We start from the raw sequence: 16,399 nt of genomic DNA, 5'->3' as shown, positions 1-16,399 counted from the left end.
TTATTTAAATAATTCATTAATTCAACTGCTACATCTTTATGAGGCAGCACTGTGGTCAGCATTGTACTAAGCACTTGGGAAACAGAAGTAAAGAAGACACAGTCCTCATCACTTTAGGCTCTATTCCTGATTGCTTGCTGGGTGTCTAAATCCTTTTGGAACCTCATCCTGCCCCTTCTCTTGGGCCTGATTTTTCTGTGCTCCTTGGCAATCCTTCCTTGAGGCTTCTGTCTGCCACTGCCCATTCTCTACCTCTGCACCCCCTGGTCCTGTACTGTGCCATGTCGTGGGGTCATCAGGTACCAGCTCACCACCTTTCCTAGACTCAGGTGGGCATGGACAGAACCAGGCTTCAGTCTGGTCCGTTAAGAGCTTGGGCAGTTATCTGGGTGTGTCGCTCATGCCTGTAATCTGAACACTTTAGGAGGCTGTGGCAGGAGAATCACTTGAGCCAGGAGTTTGAGACAAGCCTGGGGAATATAATGAGAGCCTGTCTTTACAAAAAAATTTTTAAAAATTAGCCAGGCGTCATGGCGTGCACCTGTGGCCCCAGCTACTCTGGAGGCTGAGGCAGGAGGATCACAAACTTAGGAGGTTGAGGCTAGATTGAGCTGTGATTTTAACCACTGTAATCCAGCACTCCAGCCTGGGCAACAGAGCAAAACGCTGTCTTAAAAAAAAAAAAAATCTTGGGCAGGAACACCTAAATTCATCCCTAGCTCTGCCTTTTACTATCTTTGTGACTATGACCAAGTTACTAAACCTCTCTGAGCTTAGGCTTCCTAATCTGTTAAACAGAAAAAAAATAATACATAGAGACATAGAGTCTTTGAGAAGAGTAAATAATAGTAGTGTAATACTTGGCACAGTGCGTAATATACCACACAACAACTCTCAATAAATAATAACAAAACAACTGACCATTATTGGGCACTTACTAGTTTCTTCCTTCCCTCAAAAACAACAGCAACCACAGCTTGCATTTCAGTGTCTTCTACATGCCAAGTACTGTGTAAAGTATAGGCATGTAGCCATCAGAATAGCCTTATAAAGTGGAAAGTATTACTTTGTACCATTTTATAGCTGAGGAAGCTGGCTTCAAGGGCTAGAGTGACTTACCCAAGGTCACACGGTTTCAAGTGCTGGTGCTAGGAATCACGATTCGGGCTGTTGAGCTCCTTCCCATTCCTCCCCAACCAGACAAATACCCTGAACACACACTTTGCTACTTGGCTCTGGGACCAGCAGATCAGCATCTCTTGAGAGCTTGTTGGAAACGCCAACTGTGAGGCCCCACTCCAGACCCACCGAATCAGCATCTGCATGTTAACAAGATCTTCAGGTGTATAGGCATACTACAGTTTGAGAAACACTGAGCTACAGTTTACCAAAGATTTTTAAAAGTAGGCTAGAACAGTACTTCTCAAACTATCGTGTTTATAAAAATTACCTGGAGGGCTGGCTGGTTAGAACACGGATTCCTGTGTTCACTTCAGCAGCAAATATACCAAAATTGGAATGATACAGAGACGATCAGCATGGCCTCTGCACAAGGAATGACACGAAATTCATGAGGCATTTCATGTTTAAAAAAGAAAAAGCCCCACAGATTCCTACCCCTGTGATTCTGATTTGTATCCATGGCTTATTATTGACAGGGAGGACCATCGTGCTCCCAAGTTACCAAGGCAGGAGCTGTGGATGCCTGCATCAGCCATTCCACCCTCCCCCTGCCCTGCCTAGAGAACAACAGAGAAACGAAATTAATTTGTAACCTAAAACCCTTGTATCTGCCCTGAAAATATGTCTTTCTAATGGAAAGTTTGACAGAGTGTTCCATCTGCAAAGAGCATTTTATATGAAATGGATATCTGTGTAACTCAACTGCTGCTATCTGGTTAAATAGCAATTAAACACCTCAAGACTCCTTGGAACTTTCAAAGATTATTTGAAAAGTAATTGTGTTTTATTGATTAAATAATTTGCAGTGGATTAGAAAGTCACTGAATTTTTTAGCTATTCCTTCACAAGTAAATTGGTCTTATTTAGAGACCTAGCCTGTCCCCAACCATGTTTATATTTTAATAATCGCCTGATGTTTAATAGCATGGCTGGTGGTGGAATTTAATGCTAGATTCGTTCCTTTGCTAAATCCTTCTATCTGGTTCTTTCTCTTTCTATTTAGACTTCCAAAAGCTACTTGCTTCATAGATGGCTACAGAAATAGGACCCAAAAGGCAAAGAACACTGTCGTTAAGAGCTCGGTCTCTGGAGTCAGACAAACCTCAATTTGAATTCCACTCCTGCCACTTACTAGATTTGTGCCCCTGAACCTGTGATCTCTGAAAAGGATATAATAGCACCTACCTAATATGGTCATCATGAACTTAAATAAGTTAGCATTTGTACAATATAGGACAGTATCTAGCTAGTAATAATAATAATTATTATTATAACAGTGTAAGTATTTACTAGTTTTTTTTTTTTTGAGACGAAGTCTCACTCTGTCACCTAGGCTAGAGTGCAGTGGTGCAATCTCAGCTCGGTGCAACCTTGGCTCACTGTAACCCCTGTCTCCCGGGTTCAAGCTATTCTCCTGCCTCAACCCCCTGAGTAGCTGGGACTATCGGTGCGCATCACCACACCCGGCTAATTTTTGTGTTTTTAGTAGAGATGGGGTTTCACCTTGTTGGCCAGGCTGGTCTCAAACTCCTGAACTCAGGTGATCCACCCTCCTTGGCCTCCCAAAGTGCTGGGATTACAGGCGTGAGCCACTGAGCCTGGCCTAGTACTAGTATTATTAAGCCCGAGTTTTCTAATCTATAAAATGAGTGTACAGGGAATAAAACCATCAACATATGAATATTAAAAACATGTTTGCAGCCAGATGTGGTGGCTCACACCTATAATCCTAACACTTTGGGAGGTCAAGGCGGGTAGATCACTTGAGCCCAGGAGTTCAAGACCAGCCTGGACAACATGCCAAAACACTGTTTCAAAAATTAGCCGGGCATGGTGGTGTGCACCTGTAGTCCCAGCTACTCAGGAGATTGAGGTAGAAGGATCACCTGAGCCCAGGAGACTGAGGCTGCAGTGACCTGTGATCATGCCACTGCACTCCAGACTGGGTGTCAGAGCGAGACCCTGTCTCAAAAAAAACAAAAACAAAAACAAAACCACCAAAAATAATTTCTATGCTTTTGGAGCCTTCTAAGTAATTTCCTCCTAAGGACACTTCTGGCAGAGCTTTCTTGGCTGTTCTCCCTCCATTATTATGCAAATTGAGGTCATTCAGTGATGAAAAAGCCATGGACAAATGGAGCCAATATTGGAATTCCCAATGAAGGGGCCAGAGAGAGGCTGGCAGTGGAGGGATGAGTAGATGCCAGAGTCGGGGGAGGTGAGGGAGTGAAGAACCAGGTGGGGGGATTCACATAAGGATGTTGGGGAACGGCACACACTGCTGCTGGGGCAGTTGCTCTGCTGGGATAGACACCTAGAACAGCAGAGATGGGAAAGAAAAAATTTAAGACTTTTGCTTTGTGCTAAGAATGCACTTCCCGTTTGGTATTTTCTCTAGAGACTGCAGCGAAGGTTTGGATTGCTTCCAATTAACTTTTTTCTACTTAACTGCTGATTCTTTGAACACAGCCCTGAACTCAGACTGGGCCATGAGGCAGCATCTTTATCTGGTTTACAGAGGAGTCTTGCCCATGTTGTCCTAGGTGCTGAGTAAGGATGGGTAAAGGACTTACATAGGACAGAGTCAATACTTAATTGATGTTGGCAACTATTTTTATTGTTATGCGTTATACTTTCCCTGTAGCCAGAGGCTGCAAGCAAAGATCACCAACAGAAGTATGAGCAGTTCTCTGGCACACTTTACCACAATAAAAACTCCATTATTCCACATTTCATCCAGGGACGCCGGCCACATTCTTTTTAAAGAAACCATCAATTCCATGTCCTCCAATATCACACTGAGGACCAGTACATGAGATTTGTAAAGGAAAGCACTGGGTTAGGAGTCTCAAAAGCAGACTCTGACCTTGGTCCTGCTGTATGGGGTGGGCAGGTCATTGAGCCTCAGTTGCCCCTTTATGGGTGCAAATGTTGTCCAAGACCCTGTTTTATACTTCTCTCCTCCCAATAGTAGATAATCAGTGGACTGATTGAACACTTGCCACCTGCAGGGCCCTGAACTGGTGCCATAAAGGATACCCAGGAGCACAAAAGGGGAACCTTGATTTGAAAGAGCACATAATCTGGCTGGAAGAAAAGATGTGAGCAAGGCCAGGTGCAGTGGCTCACTCCTGTAATCCCAGCACTGTGGGAGGCCAAGGCGGGTGGATTGCCTGAGCTCAGGAGACCAGCCAGGATTGCCTGAGACCAGCCTGGGCAACATGGCGAAACCCTGTCTCTACTAAAAATACAAAAAATCAGCCGGGCTTGGTGGTGGGTGCCTATAGTCCCTGTAGTTACTTGGGAGGCTGAGGCAGGAGAATCGCTTGAACCCGGGAGGTGAAGGTTGCAGTGAGCCAAGATGGCGCCACTGCACTCCAGCCTGGGCGACAGAGCAAAACTCCATCTCAAAAAAAAAAAAAAAAGAAAAAGAAAAAAAAAAAGAAAAGATGTGAGCAGAGTCACTAATAAAAGTCTGCCTATGCTATGCTCCAAACGCCCAACCATTCTGTGACACCTTCGAGCAGCTCCATGGGGTGATATAAACCTGAGTGATATTGTCAATTTTGGCAATGCCTTTTCTTAGTAACTTTGCCCACATTAAAGCAAAACAAAACCCAGGCCACAACAATATATAACCTTCCTTTGTATTACCGAATGGTACACTGAAGGAATCCCATCTCTTTTAAGGGAAAGTTGAAGTTGAGAGAAGTTTCTGGTGCTCCTCATCTCTCCTCGAGTCTCTTTGGTTCATCTCTGATGACATCTGCCCTTCCTCTGGCTGGCATGCTGCTGAGGCTGGGTGTCACCATCTTTGTTGGACCCACATCACACATGTCCGCTTCTTGTCAGACTGAACTTGCCAGAGGGCTAGGTGGGGCATTGTGAAATAATAACAGCTTTCCCGCCTGAAAAATCTGGAAACATCGCTTTCTCCACCCAGGTGTCTGGGGATCACTTAGCCTCAGTTTGGTTTAAACTGATTTTCCTGAATGTGCAGGCTGTGCATATTTGAGCCAACAAAAACCTTCCTCCCAACCCAGAAGGCAGATGCAACAGCCCACACAAGCTCTAAACTGTCTGCACCTGCAACTCGAGCTATGGCGCCCAGCTGATGCCTGCAGAGGCATCTGCTGAATTCTGACCAGGGATGATGCTGCTTGGATGGGAGCTGCCCAAAGAGGGTGGGTGCAGGGGTGCCCCCCTGTGGAGTATTTGTGCCTACCCTTGAGATGCTTTCACTGAAGTGACCCAGGAGGGAGGAAGTGGAGCTGAATTCCTAGGAAACATTAATTCCAAGTTGTGGTTTCCAAGCCCTCTGGACTGTGGCCCAGTTCAGGGGAGCAAAAGACTTTGTGGGCCACTGAGTCCACTCACTCCTACTTTGCAGTGGGAAAGAATTTGGCAGTAACAAAGGATTAAAGGAGAAGAGAAAACTAATCAAAGTGGTAATGCAGCAAATACTCAGGACAACAATCAACAGAAACTCCTAAAAGTAATTTCATAAGTAATGTAAATTAATAGAGTAGAAGCAGTTTAAAACCAAGAGATTGCCGACGCTGGGTTGTAGCCATCAAGGGTCATGGTTGCAAACACCAGAACCCGCTCTAGCAGTCCATCTATCTATAATAGAAGAGGACTTCATTAAGGGATATGAAGTAGCTGAACATCACTCCACCATCTCCCCATAATTGCTTGCTGTAAATTCCAGTTTCAATCTTGGGGAGGTGGGTCTTCTGAGAAGGAAATAACCAAGCATAGGAAGGGTGTTCACAAAGTGCTGGGTAGCTGAAAAAAAGCACACAACAAATGTCTTCTGCACTAATAACAAAACGCCCTTCCTGAGAATTGGAATTCCAGCTCTTAGCCTGGGTGCATACACAGGAGTTTTGCTGTATTGTTTAGTGATGGATGGTGGTCACCCTTCTTTACAGAATAGAAAATGAATATTCTCAGTAAACTCTTCTAACACACTAATTTTTGTTTTTTAATGCCAAGGTTTATTAACCCTCAATAACTCACATACTATGTTCCTAGTTCCTTATAAAAATGAATTCCCATGTAATACACTTGCTTGTAAGAATTGAAGGGAATATATTTATTTGGGATGCATTTTTTATTCTTTTAGAAACCCTTAGTTTCTATCACTGGGCCAGGGACTCTGCTTTGAGAATTATAGATTTAAAGAATTGAGGCCGGGCATGGTGGCTCACACCTGTAATCCCAGCACTTTGGGAAGCCGAGGCCGGTAGATCATCTGAGATCAGGAGTTCGAGACCAGCCTGGCCAACATGCCAAAACCCCATCTCTACTAAAAATACAAAAAAAAAAAAAAAATTAGCGGGGTGTGGTGGCGCATGCCTGTAGTCCCAGCTACTCAGGAGGCTGAGGCAGGAGAATCGCTTGAACTTGGGAGGCAGAGGTTGTAGTGAGCCGAGATTGTGCCATTGTACTCCAGCCTGGGCAACAGAGTGACACTGTGTCTCACACACACACACACACAAAGATTGAGACACTTAATGGCAGGGGCATTTCTGGGGCCCTATTAAGAGATCTCTGGGAACTGTGAAAGACCCAGAAGAAGAAGGCTTGATTCTTGCCGTCAGGGAGCTTTCAGTCCAGCAAGAAGCATTAGGCAATTATCCAGTGACAAAGGTAGATGGCAGGACAAGATAGGGACCATGAGATGAGTTAGTTAACTTGCCCAAGGTCTCAATATATAGGAAAAGCAGCATTTGAACCCCTGTCTGTTGGATTCCAAAGCTGATTTTTGCCACTACCCTGTCCAGCAGGCTGACAAATCAGTGATCAGCTGACTTCCTTGTGTAGAAGAGGTGATCCAAAACATGTCCAGATATATCAAACTGAGATTTCTGAAGCCTTTCAGCATTCACCTCCCATTAAAGTAGAGATTTGTCATTCTCAATTGGAGGAAGGCTTTTATAGTTAGAAATTGGATTCCTAATCCCATGTGGCCTCACATGGATTAAAGAGTAGTTATTTACTATAGGATTTCAGAAAATAGAGAATTCTACCCAAATAGGCTCTCCAGATGGCTTCCTGGGGAAGGTGGAGTCTGGTGAGAGGAATGGGTAGGATTTGAACAATAGGTAATATGGGGAAATAGTGGTCTAGTCAAGTGGCACCATGTAAGGGCAGACGTAAAACCTTGAAGGAGAGGCTTAGAGTGCAGTTCTCATTGCGAACTTGCCATACCTCCTGTGTGTTGACATGTTTCTAGGGTCATGGTTATTAAGGAAGAAAACACAGAACGGGCCCTTGTATGGACTCTGTTACCAAGGTACTGTATGATATTGAAAACAGGGTTAGATTAGGTGACCTGAAAAAATCCTTTTTCGCTCTTGTGAACCTTGAAAACATCATGTTAAGTGAAAGAAGCCAGTCACAAAAGATCACAGTGTTGTCTGATTCCATTTATAGGCAATGTCCACAATCGGCAAATCTATACAGACAGAAAGTAAATTCATGGTTTCCTGGGGCTGGGAGGGAATGGGGAGTGGAATGGAGGGAATAGGGAATAACTGCTAATGAGTAGGGCATTTCTTTTTGGGGTGGCGAAATGTTCTGAAAATAGAGGGTGATCTTTTCAACAAATGGTGCTGGGAAAACTGAATATTCACATATAAAAAAATAAAGTTGTCTGGATATGGTAGCTCACGCCTATAATTCCAGCACTTTGAGAGGCCAAGGTGGGTGGATCACTTGAGGTCAGGAGTTCCAGACCAGCCTGACCAACACAGTGAAACCCCATCTCTACTAAAAATACAAGACTAGCCAGGCGTGGTGGTGCACACCTGTAATCCCAGCTACTTGGGAGGCTAAGGCAGGAGAATCACTTGATCCTGGGAGGTGGAGGTTGCAGTGAGCCGAGATGATACCATTGCACTCCAGCCTAGGTGACAGGGAGAGACTCTGTCTCAAAAATAAAAAAAAAATTAGGTGGACATGGTGGTATGCACCTGTAGTGCTAGCTACTCAGAAGGCTGAGGTGAGAGGATTGCGGAGCCCAGGAGTTCGAGCCTGTGGTGAGCTATGATTGCACCACTGCACTCCAGCCTGGGCAACAGAGTGAGACCCTATCTAAAAAAATTAATTAATTCATTAAATTATACAAAAGAATGAAGCTGGAAGCTTATACCATATACAAGATTATTGCAAAATATATCAAGAAGAAATTTTTTGCAAATCATATATCTGATAAGAGGTTAATATCCTGAATATGTGAAGAACTTGTACAACACAACAACAACAAACAAACAAGCCAATTCAAAAATGCGTAAAGAGCCGGGCGCGGTGGCTCACGCTTGTAATCCCAGCACTTTGGGAGGCCGAGGCGGGCGGATCACGAGGTCAGGAGATGGAGACCAGGTGAAACCCCGTCTCTACTAAAAGTACAAAAAAATTAGCCGGGCGTGGTGGCGGGCGCCTGTAGTCCCAGCTACTCAGAGAGGCTGAGGCAGGACAATGGCGTGAACCCGGGAGGCGGAGCTTGCAGTGAGCCGAGATTGCGCCACCGCACTCCAGCCTGGGTGACAGAGCAAGACTCCCTCTCAAAAAAAAAAAAAAAAAAAAAAAAGGCGTAAAGAACTTGAATGGACATTTCTCCAAAGAAGATATACAAAAGCCAAAAAGCACATGAAAAAGATAGTCAACACAATTAGTCATTAGGGAAATGCAAATCAAAACCATAGTGAGATACCAATTCATACCTACTACACCTACTAGGATGGCTATAATTTAAAGCAAACAAACATAAACCAGGTGTTGGTGGGACCATAGAGAGATTGGAATGGCCAGGTGTGGTGGCTCATGCCTGTAATCCCAGCACTCTGGGAGGCCGAGGCAGGCGGATCATGAAGTCAGGAGATGGAGACCATCCTGGCTAACACGGTGAAACCCCGTCTCTACTAAAAATACAAAAAAAAAAAAAAAAATTAGCCAGGCATGGTGGCAGGTGCCTGTAGTCCCAGCTATTTGGGAGATTGAGGCAGGAGAATAGCGTGGACCCAGGAGGCAGATCTTGCAGTGAGCCGAGATCGCGCCACTGTACTCCAGCCTGGGCGACAGAGTGAGACTCCATCTCAAAAAAAAAAAAAAAATCCTTTCCATCCCTGACAGTCTCTGATCCATCCACCCATCCATCCATCTATTTATTTATTTGATTCAACACATTTTTATTGAGTTCCCATCATGCTAAGTGTTAAAAATGGGGTGAGAAAGAAAACAAACATGATCCTTGCCCTTTCCTTGCTTCACATTGTGGGTTTTAAAAAGTGATCCTAGCCAAATGTATTGAGTGTTTATTATATCCTGGGCACCAGCACAAGCACTTTGCATACCTTATCCCCTGCGGTCTTCACACGGTGTACTGAGCTGTGCTCTTCTTGAATAAGGACATTTGCTCAGGGTCACGCAGCCAGGATTTGAACCTGGCCTGTCCCACCTCAAAGCCCATGCAGCTGAGATCCAGCCACCTGGAAATGGGGTCTTCCCTGGAGACCTGAGTGAGGACCGTCTGTCAGGCTGGCTACTGTGGTAGCATTGAAGGGAGAATTAAACAGGAGGTGGCATGACCCCCTCTAGGGAGGGGTTTGGAAAATAAGATGCAAGTCAATGGACGTTTGTATAGCCATTTATAGTAATCATTACAAAGCAGGTAAAACTATACTTTTAAAAATGGCTATATAATAGAATTTTGAATACAAAATTGGATTTATAATTGAATTTCTACTATTATATTAAAAATAACGAATGTATTTACTCATTGAACAGGACTACATACCGGACTCTGTTCTAAGTGGTTTGCATGTATTGTCATCCTATTTAATCTTTCTGACAGCTCCGTGACTTACAGGAAATACTACTAGTCTTATTTCACATGCAAAGCAACTGAGGCACAGGGAGGTTCAGTCATGTGACCAAGATTATATAGTCAGTCATTGGCAGAGCTGGGATTTCAGATACTACTTGACTTGGAGCCCAGGCTACAAGTCCACTATAGAACTTGCCCTTCAGTTATGTTAAATATGCAAAACAGGTGATCATGAAAATTGCTGTAGCCAGGTGGCAGAATTATGTTGACTTCCCATCTCTTTCCCCCCAAATAATTTATTTTTTATTTTCCAAGAATACATCATAATAGTTATGATTCCTAGACCACCAAGGAAAGAAATCACACGTGACTATGACCTTTTTTTGTTTTCTTCTCTCTTCACCATTGTATTTTGCTGTATTTGATTTTGAATTCCCCTATGCACATGCACAAACTGGACAGTGCCATTGGACACGCAGGCAGTGTACTGGGAGATAGTCGTGGTGTGCTCGGAGGCATTGCCACGGCCTGAAGTTCTTCTCTTGGCTGCAGCTGCCCCCACTCTGCTGCAATCTTTTGGGGAGGGTGAGTCCCCTCCTCATCAACACTGATGCTCTTTGAAAAAAACGTTTTTCTAACTCATAAGAGAGTCTGCTGTACCATGGTTAAGAGCAGCATATTAGCATCAGAAAAACATGGATTCGAATCTTGGCTCTGATGGTCTCAATACCTGGGCAAGTGCTTTAGGCCTCTGCTTTGACTTTGGACGATAGAAGTAACAGTACGCAAGGGTGTCCAAGGGAGAGAATGCAGTCACGGGTTCTTAATTTCTGTTTCTGGTTAGGCCATCCCTCTTTTCCACCTATCACTAGAGACAGAAACTAAAACCCATGGCTTCAGGTGTTAAAAGCCTAAAACAAAACAAAACAGAACAACAACAACAAAATAAGGCGGGTTGGACAAGCTTGGCAGAGTTTTTTTGGGAATAGAATGCTGTTTGGATTGGACCAGAGCACCCGGCTCATTGTAGGGTATGGCATGTCAAGATTTATCTGACATCTTTTTTATTAATTTGTGAGGTTATACGTTTCTCAAATATTAACCATTTGTATTTCTTCTTTGATGAATTGCCTGCTCATGCTGCTTCCTCATTTGGCAATTGGCAGTTTGATTTTACGGTATGTTTAAGTCAAGGACCAAGAGCATTTTGGAAGCATCTAAATGAAAAAAGAGATGCGGAATGGGGGTCTTTTTCCGTGCAAGTCTAATGCCTTTTTTCCCTCCAAGGAGCATTTTTCATTGGTTAGTGCAGCCTCCTCTCTCCCTACAACTGGCCTGGCTTCTTCTCTCAGAAAATTACATCTGCTTTGTAGAGTCAATCTTTAGAATAGCTGATTTCCCTCCTGGATGGCTGCACCCACAGGTCTCACATGCGTAATTTCTTTCTCTGCCTATTTAGTTGCATTCTGTGGGAATGACTGTGGCTGTGACCAGTCTGCTCAGAGAGGCCCTATTTGAGTGTGTGAATACCTAACAAGCGTGCCCTTCTCAGCCCTGTGCAGTCATACAGGCTTCCAAAGCGCTGACCTTTCTGAGTAAAGTGCAAAAGCCTAAGGGATTGCTTAGATAAAAGGCGCATTCTTCAGATAGCTGAACCTCTTTTCCCCTCTGGCCTAGCGCCCATCTTGCTGGACTTGGACAGTTCATCTTTTTTTCCATCATGGGGCAGAAGGGACCTGGGCCATAGAAGTTGAGCATTTCTAAATTGCAAAAGGAGCCAAACCTCCCTCCAGTCCCGTGATTCTGGTCAGGAAAGTTCTTGTGGATAAACGTGTTTGGTTCAGGAGATGGTCTGCGTGGCTTGGTGGGAGCATGAAGCTGGCTGCTGGTCTTAAGACATACGTCTGAGTAAGGCATAGGGGTAGGGGATGCTGGTATCCCAGACGTGGCAAAACCATGGGGAGAATTCCCCCCGAAAAGCACAGACTCCTCTAGAGAAAGTGGCTGTGGCTTCTCATGGGTCCCATTCCCAAGGTATCTCATTGTGTATATGCAAATATTCCAAAACCCAGAACAATTTGAAATCCAAAAAACCTCTTGTCTCAAGCATTTCGGATAAAAGATACTCAACCCATACCTTCCCTCATTCTGTAGTCTTTTAAAATCTGATAAGAGGCCTGGGGGCTGTGGGAATAGCAGAGTGCTCCCTTGACATGTAAGAAAGTGGCTGGAGAGGTCGCCTATGTTCAGAGCTGCAGGGATTGTAGATAAGTTCAGTTCACAAACTTTATGGAGCATTTAGCCTGTGATGCTGGCCAGGAGACAGATACAGAAGCAGCAATTAGAATATGATGCCACACACTGCAGTAGCAAGCAGACAGGGACAGTCGCAGCTGGAAGGATGGTCGCTGCACTTGGGGATGTCTGAGTGGAGGAACTGGACAGGCAGAGAAAGTGAACAGCATTCCAGGTAGAATGTGGGGTCTTGCAGGCAAGGCATGGCTCTGGAGGAAAACCTCTCACCTATCTGTCCTGGATAAGGAAGAATTTATCCCGGGAGAGGGAAAGACAGTGCTTATCTTGCTCACATAGATAGACCAGAGGGGAAGGGCGGGTGGCTGGAAAGGCGTCGGAGCTGGTAACATGGAGGGCTTTTCTTCCATCTGCATCTTAGAGAAATACTGTGTGCCTCCAGCTGTTCTCTAGCCAGTTTAGAAAGGATAGTCGATGATCATTTGAAGTGTATCAGAGAAGCAGTTTGCTCCACGGTATATTTTTTTTATACCCTTAGAGTTCAAGGTATACTTTGGATTCTTTTTTATTCTGATGATTGGTCTGCATACTCAGTTAACTGGAAAAATACTTTTACCAGTTGAGAAAAGTGATGTTGGTATTCCATAGACTTGCCTACCACCACGTCATCCTGTGTACTCTGCAAAGTCTCCTAACCTCCATCTTGAGCAAGAGTCTCTAGAATCTTCCAAGAAAAGTAAGGAACTTGATCCAGGGCAATGGGAAGAACACAGAACTTTACCCCAGGACACTCTGCTCTTGGATGACCCAAGAGAAACCACTTAGATTGTCTCTCATTTTCTTCACCTTTACAATGGGGAGATTCATCCCTGGTCTGGCTGCCTCAAGCATTGATGCAAGGATAAATGGGACACAGGACGGAAAGTGCTTTGCAAGTGTACCAGACTCGATGCAGGCAGTGTTTCAGGGTGACACTCCTTGCCAGCATCAATTTCAGCATGGGTTAGACAGGAACCTGCTCTGGTCTTGGAAGGCACATCCAGACAGTCAGTGTCAGTGAAGGTCAGGGCTGCATTTGATGTGTCTTACTGTGAGGCTTCATTTCCCAGCACAGCCTCACTTGGTTAGAGGACCAGGAGGTGAAGGAACAAGGTCCCTCTAATCCTTTTACTGAGTCTGCATAAAGGAACCCAGACGCTTTCCTGGCCCCTCCTGGACCATCCCCGCTCCTTCAGGTCCGGGAGCAGCACAGGGTTTGGAGAGTGTGGAGTCTGGTGCCTGCACTTCACACCTGTCTCTGCTCCTAAGAACTGCAGCAGCTTTGGGCTGTAGGAAGACCCTCCACTGTGCTTGCCCCGGACACTCTGAAACCTTGCTCCTCCGGCAGCTGCTTGCTCCCTGGCTCCTGTACCCCGCCTCTCGGAGTCTCTGATCTGCGCTGCAGTTAGAAACCCTGCCTGGAGCTGGATCCACGGTACAGTAATTTGGTCATCACAGCAGGTACTTCCTTGCTTTTTCATTCCTGCCAGAATTGGGTGTGTTTTGGTGCTCTAGGGCAGCAGATTGGTAGAGCAGCAGGAATAAGGAGCTGCCAGTCCAGCCCCAGGAATTTACTGGTCATTGTTTCTGTCTTGGCTCTGCCCCGACAGACTTCCGTTTGTTTAATGATCAGAGGCTTCATGTGGTCCTGGGGCCCCAGGAGGGGGTAGGGAAGGATGTTTCTAAAGCAGAGCCAGGAAGAAAGTGATGCACTACTGAAGGGTTTCAACTCTAAGGAGGCTACGTCCTCATTAGGAACAAATTCATTAATGAGCCACATCAGCTACAGGGAGGAAGAAGCTCATAATTAATTATAGCTGCTCAGATGAGCTGCCAGATTTGGAGGAGTCAAGAAGGAAGATTGTGTGTTGTTTGGATGTCTTTAGCTGTGTTCCTCGGAAGCGATGGCAGCTCTGGGAACTAACTTTCTAGTTGAAGGATTTGAGCGTTCTTCCTCTTTCTGCAAGATCCAGTCTTAGCTTATTGAGCAGTGAATTCCTTTCTGACCCCACTCACCTATTCCCGGGAGCAAAAAGGAAGTCAGTATTTGCTTTTCCAGCAAGGTCAGGGATCACCTGACCAAGTCCTTCAACAGCTGCGAAACAGACACGGCTGTGCTGAGGGCATGAGCTATCAGCTCCGGCCCTGCAGCCCAAACCTGGCTTTCGGGGAAGGAGATGAGTCCTCCCTGCTATGCAGCAGGAGGATGCAAGGGAAGGTAATGTGGGCACAGCGTTCCTCCTGACTGTTTTCTCTTCTCCGTGAAGCTCCAGATTCAGCTGCTGCAATGCAGGTGAAAATGACAGACACTTGCAAAAAACGTGGGGATGGAGTTAATGAGATTGTGTTAATGTGTCATTTATTGCGCAGGAGTTATCTCTTTGTTTCCCCGGTCCACAGGAGGTGAGCCTGCTGGAGAACTCAGTTCTTTCTCAGTGCTTCTCACCTCCCCTGGTGTCCCGGCTTCGGCCCTCTCCATGTTTAGAAGCAGCGGTCAGATGCCTCCTGCTTCTTGGCACAGGGAATATTTACACTTGAAAGGCTGGGGTCCTGGGATGGGGAAACAGGAAACTCTCATCATTTTGGCATGATCAGTCCGAGGTACAGGTGATTTTTTTTTTCTCTTTTGGAAAGAGTGCTTTGTCTTTGCAAGGGATCATGCAGGGATTGGCAGGGTTGTTGTTTGGTGAACTACCTTGCTAAATACTTGACTTTGTAAGGTTGAATTCTCCAAGAATTCTCGTGGCAATGAGGCTGAGACTTGAGCCAAGCTGTCTTTTCAAGGAAATCCAAGGTGCTATTTATTTTGGCATGCAGCCAGCTCTGGGATGAAATACCACATTTTTATTATTGCAGAATAAAAAGAGGTTTGAAGAGAACAAAAGTACAGAACCAGGTTAGTTTCAAGACTAAGTAAGGGAAGGTCTCTTTATATCTGGACCTGAGGTTAGAAATGGCTTGAAAATGGCATCATAAAAGGAGTAAGTGTGGAGAGGAGAGGGTGCGGATAAATGCTGCAGGAGTTGGGCTTACCTGGGGAAACCCATGCTCCCGGGCACTGAGGGTGGATCCAGCTGGAATGGTCTCCAGTCTGGCCTGGTAGCTGCACATGGACTGTCATCGCTGTCTGCCAAGTGACCACTTCTTTGCTGGATTTTTGAATGGTCAGCCTTGGTCCTCACCTCCTTACCGCCCCATAGGCTTGGAAAAGCACTGTGGAATGATGGAGTCACACAAGTTATCTTGCTCCTAACTAACTGGGGAACTTTGGATTGGCCACATGGACTCTTTGTGCCTTAGTTTCCTCCTTTGTAACTTGGACATGTTCCTGTTTCCTAGGATTGCTTGTATGAGGATGAAATGAGAAATTCTACCCAGTAGCTGATTCCCAGTGGAAAGAGCTCTTTCCATGGGTTCCCTTTGAAGACAGACAATCTTGTTCCTTTTATTTTGTTCATCTAAGAACCATGGACTGAGTGTCTGCCATGAGTTAGACATGAGGAGTTGGGGGTGACACGGGAACAAGACTTGCAATAATTCTGACCTTCACAAGCTTACAGATTAGTAGGGGAGAAGAGCTAGAGAGAAAGCAAGCTATGCATGCCCAAAACATCTAGAATATGATGAGCTATAGAGAGAGGTTGGAACTCTGGATCCTCGACCCTGGCATAGGACAAAAACAAATGAAAAGTAACGTAATAATACCAGGTATTTAAAGGTTCTGAACAGTGGGGATACAACTTAACAGAATGGGTAAGAAATGGCTTTATGGTCAGGTGCAGTGGCTCACTCCTGTAATCCTAGCACTTTGGGAGGCCAAGGTGGGCGGATCACCTGAAGTCAGGAGTTCAAGGCCAGCCTGGCCAACATAGTGAAACCCTATCTCTACTAAAAATACAAAAATTAGCTGGGCATGGTAGCATGCGACTGTAATCCCAGCTACTCGGGAGGCTGAGGCAGGAGAATGGCTTGAACCCAGGAGGCGGAGATTGCAGTGAGCTGAGATCAAAAGAAATGGCTTTATGTCAAAGCTTTAAATGATCCAGAGAGTTGCAAAATTCCATTTTAAAGGGGAACTGTGTCCCATAAAGC

At 45.2% G+C, this 16,399-nt stretch overlaps 1 protein-coding gene and 1 non-coding gene across 3 annotated transcripts in view; both read left to right on the top strand.

Annotated features, from left to right (window-relative positions):
* KANK4 (KN motif and ankyrin repeat domains 4) overlaps positions 1-16,399 on the top strand; it is an 85,915-nt gene that overhangs the window by 19,908 nt on the left and 49,608 nt on the right. The gene's annotated exons all lie outside the window — the stretch shown is intronic.
* On the top strand, positions 1,484-1,590 carry LOC115835258. The gene has a single exon (XR_004030250.1). It is a non-coding gene; the product is annotated as a U6 spliceosomal RNA (small nuclear RNA).

This window comes from Nomascus leucogenys, chromosome 5, assembly GCF_006542625.1.
Source record: "Nomascus leucogenys isolate Asia chromosome 5, Asia_NLE_v1, whole genome shotgun sequence".
Taxonomy (NCBI): Eukaryota; Metazoa; Chordata; class Mammalia; order Primates; family Hylobatidae; genus Nomascus; species Nomascus leucogenys.
Note: the sequence above shows the minus strand (reverse complement) of the source record. Positions and strands in the feature narration are given on the sequence as shown.